Source organism: Macaca fascicularis, chromosome 2 (genome assembly GCF_037993035.2).
Source record: "Macaca fascicularis isolate 582-1 chromosome 2, T2T-MFA8v1.1".
In the NCBI taxonomy this organism is placed as follows: Eukaryota; Metazoa; Chordata; class Mammalia; order Primates; family Cercopithecidae; genus Macaca; species Macaca fascicularis.
The window spans coordinates 153,043,666-153,052,065 of record NC_088376.1 but is presented as its reverse complement, the minus strand read 5'-3'; positions in this window follow the sequence as shown (position 1 = coordinate 153,052,065).

Sequence of the window (8,400 nt, the reverse complement as noted above, 5' to 3'; positions counted from 1 at the left end):
GTTTCAGCAACCTGCAGCCACGGATCTATTCCAGATCTTTGTGGCCTAGGAAGACATTCCAGGCCCTCTGCAAAGGGGCCCCATCCTCTCAGGCATGCTCTGTCTTTTTCCTGCCTCAGTCCATTCCTGGCACCTAATACCACTGTTTTTTATCCATCGTCTGTGTGTTTTAAGACCCTGTGTCGCTGTGCCTGCAACCTGGTCTGCTGCTTTTCACTAAGAGAAACCAGCTTTATAGGTTGCACTTGCATCTGGCATCTTGCTGAATCCGTGTTAGTTCTAATAGTTTGTCTATTGATTCTGTTGGTTTTTCTAGGTAGATGATTAAATTATCTTCAAATACTGACAATTTTATCTTTTGCTCTTACATCCTTGTACCTGTTTCAATTTCTTTCTGTAGAATGTTGAAGAGTTCTAATATATTTTGGACAGTGGTGTTGAAGTAGTATCCTTGTCTTTTTACAGGGAAGATTAAAACATTTAAAGTGTCTCCATTGCTGGGCGCAGTGGCTCATGACTGTAATCCTAGCACTTTGGGAGGCCAAGGCGGGTGGATCACCTGAGGTGAGGAGTTCGAGACCAGCTTGGCCAACATGGTGAAACCCCGTCTCTACTAAAAATACAATTAGTCAGGCATGGTGGCAAGCACCTGTAATCCCAACTATTTGGGAGGCTAGGGCAGCAGAATCGCTTGAACCCAGGAGGCAGAGGTTGCAGTGAGCCGAGAATGTGCCAATTGCACTCCAGCCTGGGCAACAAGAGTGAAACTCTGTCTCAAAAAATAATAATAATAATAATAAAATAAAATAAAGTGTCTCCATTAAGGAAAATATTTGTTGTGGGTTTTTCTTATATAAACTTCACTAGGTTAAGAAAGTGACCTTCTATTTCCAGCTTGCTAGACTTTATCTAATAAATTTTGTTCACCAGTGGAGACAGAATTTGATTTTTCTTATTTAGTCTATTAATACGGCAAATTATATTGATTTATTTTCTGATGTTGAACTGTCTTTGCATTGCTAGGATAAACCTTACCTGACATAATGTATTATTTAAAAAAATAAATATACCATCGGATTCAGTTAGCTAATCTTTTTTTTTAGAATGTTTGTACCTACATTCATCAGTGAAATAAGCAATGAGATTTTCATCTTCTCTACTTTGTATTGACCTTATCTGATTTTGAGGTACACTAGGCTCAGAAACAACCCAATTGCTCATCTACAGTAGAATGGATAAATATATTGTGGTATAACTGTACAGTGAAATTCTATAAACCAATGCGATTGAATGAACTTCAATCACATACAACACAGATGAATTTCATAAACATAATGAATAAAAAGAACCCAGACACAAAAGAGTGCGCAGTATGTGATGCCATTTGAATAAAATTTAAAAACAGGCAAAACTAACCTATGGGGGAGGCAGGTGGTATTTGCTCTGGATTCTGGTCATGCGCTGTGTTTGTCTGTTTTTACACTGCTGTAAAGAAACACCTGAGACTGGGTAATTTATGAAGGAAAGAGGTTTAATTGGCTCACGGTTCTACAGGCTGTACAAGCATGGTGCCAGCATCTGCTCAGCGTCTGCGGAGGCCTCAGGAAGCTCTTACATATGGCGGAAGGTGAAGGGGGACCAGGCACTTTGCATGGCAAAAGCAGGAGCAAGAGAGAGTGGGTGCGGGGGGGGCAGTACCACGCTTTACAACAACCAGATCTCACGAGAACTCACTGTCTTGAGAACAACACTAAGCTATGAGGGATCCCCCACCATGACCCAAACACCTTCCACCAGACCCCACCTCCAACACTGGGGACTACAATTCAACATGAGATTTAGGCAGGGACAAATATCCAAACTATATCATAGGGGTATGTTTACCTTGAGAAATTCATTCAGATGGAGCTTAAATACTGTTTACTTTTCTATGTTTATGTTGTACTTTGACAAAACTTACATAAAAAACAGCTTTATAAAATAAAATTTGCTATTTTTAGGAAGAGCTTACAAAAGACACGCATAAACAACTTTCTTTCTTTTTTATTTTTTTTCTTTTTTTTTTTTTGAGACAGGGTCTGGCTCTGTCTTCCTGGCTGGAGTGCAGTGGCATGATCTCAGCTCACTGCAACCTCTGACTCCCAGGCTCAAGTCATCCTCTCTGCTCAGCCTCTGGAGTAGCTGGGATTACAGGCCACCATGCCCAGTTAATTTCTGTATATTTTGCAGAGACAGGGTTTCACCATGTTGGCCAGGCTGATCTTGAACTCCTGAGCTCAAGTGATCCACCTGCCTCGGCCTCCCAAAGTGGTGGGATTACAGCCGTGAGCCACATGAGCTATTTTAAACTCACCTGTAAAATCATATGGACCTGGGTTTTGGGGTGTGCGTGTGTGCACATGACCACTGTTTCAATTTATTTACAATTCCAGGTCTTTTCCAGTTTTCGATTTCTTTTTGCAACTACACTGGTGTTTTTTTTAAGAAATGTATCAATTTTACATTAAGGAGGTAATTGATATATCAATCAAACCCAAAAATATCAGTGGCTTAACACAATGAAGTTTATTTCCTGCTTTTGACATTATTCATTGTGGGCTGGGGAAGGGCTCTGAGAGCCAGAACTCTCCCATCTCGTGGGAGCACTAGGAGCCCAGAGTCCTCCACTGGCACTTCTATATCCAGCATTCTTCCCTGCCGAGAGCATGGGGCACTGCGGGGTTAGCTTTTACAGGCTGGGCCTGGAGGTGGTGAACTTACCTGCCACCCACATTTCATTAGCCAGAACTTAGGCGCCCGGCTGCAGATGAATCCATGGGAGAATGGGAAGTGTAACCGGGCTGTGTGCCCAGAAGGAAGGGAAATCATTTGGGAATACATGGCAGGCTTTGCGCCGGGTTTCAACTAGGTTTTCACATTTATTGTTGTCTGATTGTTCATAATAATATTTTTAAAAAGATCTTTATTTCCCTTTTTCCCCCAAGCTGTTATATATCTTTCTGGGGGTCCATCTTATTAATTCATTCAAAGGACTAGTTTTGGGGTTTGTTCGTCTTCACCATTTCATTAATGTCTGCATGTCTTTCTTATTTTTAACCTTATTTTGGCTAAAAAAAAAAATAGTCAGGCCGGGCGCGGTGGCTCAAGCCTGTAATCCCAGCACTTTGGGAGGCCGAGACGGGCGGATCACGAGGTCAGGAGATCGAGACCATCCTGGCTAACACGGTGAAACCCCGTCTCTACTAAAAAATACAAAAAACTAGCCGGGCAAAGTGGCGGGCGCCTGTAGTCCCAGCTACTCGGGAGGCTGAGGCAGGAGAATGGCGTGAACCCGGGAGGCGGAGCTTGCAGTGAGCTGAGATCCGGCCACTGTACTCCAGCCTGGGTGACAGAGCATGACTCCGTCTCAAAAAAAAAAAAGAAAAAAAAAAAAAATAGTCAAGTAATAATAATAAAGGTACTTAAAACTCTACATTTTCTTCCAAATACTGTTTTAGCTGTGTGCCACAAATTCTGACCTTGTAGCATTTTCACTATCATTCAATTCTAAATACTTCTGAATTTCCTTTAGGATTTCAATTTTAACCAAAGACCTAGAGTGTTAAGACATTTTTGCTATAGTCTCTAACTTCATTGCATCCTACTTGGAGAATATAATCTGTAAATTTCTTTAGATTGAATAAGGTTTCCTTTATGATCTAATACATGGTATATCTTTTACAAAGTTCCACAGGCGTCAAAAAAGAATGTGGGTTCTCTATATTTTAGGTAGATTCGCATACATGCAGTCAAGCTCATTGATAGCATTATACAGATCTTTGATATCTCTGCTTATTTTTTGTCTGCTTTATTAATTTCTGGAATGGTATTTTTAAATATTCACTTCATTAGCTGGGTGCAGTGGTGTGTGCCTATAGTCCTACCTACACAGGAGGCTAAGCTGGGAGGATCACCTAAGCCCAGGAGTTGAAGACCAGCCTAGGTGACATAGTAAGACCCTATCTCTTAAAAAAAAAATTCACTTTAAGTTGGTTATATGTTTTTTATCCTGATGTATTTGGAAACTGCATACATCCTGGTGCATTTTCATTCTTGTTCTATTGTTTCTCTTATCCCTATATATCATCTTTCTCTATCCTCTATATTTTTGGTTTAAATTATATTTTGTCAGATATTAGGATTGCTATCCTAGCTTTTTAGGTTCATATTTGCCTGGTATATATTTCTACTCCTGTATCTTCAATATTTATGTGTCTTTCTATTTTGACTGTCTCAAGTAGACAACATAGAGTCAGATCTTGTATTTTTAAACCTAATCTGAGAATCCCTACACTTTAAACATTTTAACAGCTTTATTGAGATATAATTCACATACCACATAGTTCGCCCATTTAAAATGTAAAATTCAGTGATTTTTAATATATTTACTAAGTTGTGCAACCATCACCATGAACTAATTTTAGAATATTTTCATAATGCCAAAAGAAATTCTATATCCATTAAAAATCACTCCCTGTTTCTCCTGCCCTCCAGTCCTAGGCAACTACTACTCTAGTTTCTGATTTTATAAATTTGCCTATTCTGTATATTTCATATAAATGGAATCATATAATACGTGATCTTTTATGACTGTTTTCTTTGACTTAGCATAATATTTTCAAGGTTCACCCATGTTGTAACATGAATCAAAACTGTATTCTTTTTACTGCTGAATAACATTCTACTTTATGGATATACCATAATTTATTCATCTATTCATCAACTGATGGACATTTGAGTTGTTTCCCCTTTATGGCTATTGTGAATAATGCTTCAGTGAACATTCATGTACAAGTTTTTGTATATGAAAGCCTCTATTTTTTGATTGGGAAGTTTAACCCATTTACATTTATTATGCTAACCTTACATTGAGATTTGTTTTTGGTATTACTTTTTTACTTTTTTTTTTTTCCTCTTCACTTGTTTCCCTTGGACAAACAGAGTATTCCTGAGCAGTCGAAAAGTTATATATTCTATTTTGGTCTTATGGTGGGTGCCATTAAGACCAATTTTATACCTGTTTATTCCTATTGACACTTATGCTTATCAGTGTCTACTTTTCCCCTAAACAAGCTAAATACTTTTTCACACTGCCATGTCTCTTTAGTATCTCTACTCCTAACCCTACAGTTTAGAGTACTTTGCCTTCAACTCTTTAAAGATATTACATTCTTCCCACTTCTAGCATTGCTATGAAAAATCTGATGTCAGCCTGATGCTTGTTTCTTTGTAGGTGGTCTGCTTCTGTCTGGTATCTTTTAGAGATTTTTTTTTTCTCCGATTTCACTATAATATGTCCATGTGTAGGTTCTTCCTTAACTCTTCTGTTTGGCACTCTGATTAATTTTAACCTAAAGTATTTCATTTTTCATAATTATGGCATATTATCTCCATTATTTTTTCAAATAATAGTTCCTTCTCTACACTTTTATTTTTATACCCTCCAGGACCCTTATCATCTGGGTTTTGGTACTTTATTTTTTTCTCCACATCTTTCAGTGTTATATATATTTGAGATGGGGGTTTTGCTCTTTTACCCAGGCTGGAGTGTACTGGTGTGATTACAGCTCACCGCAGCCTTGACCTCCCAGGCTCAAGCAATCCCCCCACCTCAGCCTCCCGAGTAGCTGGGACCACAGGTACACCACCACACCTGGTTAATTTTTAAATTTTTTGTAGAGACAGGGTCTCACTCTGTTGCCCAGGTTTGTTTTATATTATATATATGGTTAACCTTTCCTGATTCTGGGAGAGTTCTATAGTATAGTCTTCTAACCTATTAACTGGCTCTTCAGCTTTTGTCTTATATGTATGATATTCTTTATCAGCTGCTCTGCTTGTGTTTTGGGGAAGAATGAAAAGCCAAGTCCCAATCCATGTTAGAGACGGTAAACGAATGAGCCCCTTTACCCCAGAACCTCTGTTCCTCACTCAGATTTATTGTCACTCCACTAGGCAAATTCCCGGCTAGAGTATGACTTTAAAAATCCCTGGGGGAGGCTGGGCGCGGTGGCTCAAGCCTGTAATCCCAGCACTTTGGGAGGCCGAGAAGGGCGGATCACAAGGTCAGGAGATTGAGACCATCCTGGCTAACACGGTGAAACCCCGTCTCTACTAAAAAATACAAAAAACTAGCCAGGCGAGGTGGCGGGCACCTGTAGTCCCAGCTACTCGGGAGGCTGAGGCAGGAGAATGGCATAAACCCGGGAGGCGGAGCTTGCAGTGAGCTGAGATCCGGCCACTGCACTCCAACCTGGGCGACAGAGCGAGACTCCGTCTCAAAAAAAAAAAAAAAAAATCCCTGGGGGAAGCAGCACCCGCCATCAGAGGGGGCCTCTCATGGCCTTGTAATCAGTAGTTTGGAGGGGAAAAGCTGGAGCATTTATTTATTTATTTATTTATTGAGAAGGAGTTTCACTCTTGTTGTCCAGGCTGGAGTGTAGTGGTGCGATCTTGGCTCACTGCAACCTCCTGGGTTCAAGTGATTCTCCCGCTTCAGCCTCCTGAGTAGCTGAGATTACAGGCACATGCCACCGCACCTGGTTAAGTTTTTTGTATTTTTAGTTGAGTCGGGGTTTTAGCATGTTGGCCAGGCTGGTCTTGAACTCCTGACCTCAGGTGAATCGTCTGCCTAGGCCTCCCAAAGTACTGGGATTACAGGTGTGAGCCACCACATCTGGCCAAGATGGAGCTTTTAAATGGTCAAAGGCACCTGGTTATCATCATCTGCTTTTGTCAACACCTTAATGGCAAAGCCTTTGCCGTCCTTCAGTATTAACCCCTGCATTTGCACCAGTGGCCTGGGCTGCCACTGTTGCTGCAGTAAAGAGGCAGGTGAAGACTGCCCCAAGGCTCTGCTGAGGAAAGGCTGGGCAGAGCTGGGGAAGATTTCACACAGTTCTCTTCCACTGCACCCATCTCCTGTCCTCCTCAGGCTGCAGCCACCCACATTTCCCCCTGCAACCAAACCAGTTTTAAACACGTTTAGCTTTCCAGGTTTTTCTTAAAGGGTTTAGTTCCTGGTGTCCACACTTGCTTCACAGTTTCTCCGGGGCAGGGAAGGAGCCAGCAGTTCAGGTAGGCTTGCCAGGTGGGTGAAAACCAGGCTGCCCTCAGTGGGTGTTTATATCTTGCAGAACGGATGTCCTGCTGGTTATAGCTCTGGCCCTATTGATCTGTGGACACAACGGTTGTTGGGGAAATTTCTGACTATGGTTTTTGGGGTTCAGCCTAAAAATCCGATCTTATTTCAATAGAAGATTGCTGAAAACTGCCTATGATTTCACTTTCCCAGTCTCAGGCCCTGGGACAGACATGCAGAGGTGAGGAACAGTGACTGAGCCTCTCTCAGGCTTTGGGTGCAGGCTGAGCCAGCCCAGGCCCTCCAGCCACTCCTCACAGAATGGGTCTGTCACCTGCTCCTCACCCTGGGCCTTCCCCCTGCTCTTATAAGATGCGTGACTAATAAGAAACCATCAAATGCTCTTCCAAAGTACTTTTAACATTTTACACTCCCACCAGCAATGTATGGGAGTTCTCGCTGCTGCACATACTTTCCACTACTTGGCATTTTCAGTTCAAAAAAAATTTTTTTAGCCATTCTAATAGGTTTCTAGTAGTATCTCATTTGTGGTTTTAATTTGCATTTCCCTAAAGACTGATGACATTGAACATCTTGTTTTAGATAGATGGTTTTTTAAAAAACCATCTATATATCTACTTTTGCAAAATGTATGTTCAAATATTTACTCCTTTAAAAAAAAAAAAAAAACAGGGCTTTCTTCTTGAGTTGTAAGAGGTCTTTATTCCAGAAATTTATATTTTTCTCCCAGTTTGTGGTGCACCTTTATATTTTCTTAAAAGTGTTTTTAGAGGAGCAGAAGTTTTTAAGGTGAAGTCCAATCCATTTTACTTTTCACTATTTTTTTTTCTTACTGTCCTAGGGAATCTTTGTTTTAAAATCACAAATATTTCCTTATGTTTTCCTCTAGAAGTGTAATTTTAGCTCTTAAGTACAGGTCTATGATCCATTTTGAATTAATTATTGTGAGTGGTATGAAGTAAAGATTGATGGCCAGGCGTGGTGCCTCAGGCCTGTAATCCCAGCACTTTGGGAGGCCGAGACGGGCAGATCACGAGGTCAGGAGATCGAGACCATCCTGGTTAACACGGTGAAACCCCGTCTCTACTAAAAAAATACAAAAAAACTAGCCGGGCAAGGTAGCGGGCGCCTGTAGTCCCAGCTACTAGGGAGGCTGAGGCAGGAGAATGGCATGAACCCGGGAGGCAGAGCTTGCAGTGAGCTGAGATCCGGCTACTGCGCTCCAGCCTGGGCGACAGAGCAAGACTCCGTCTCAAAAA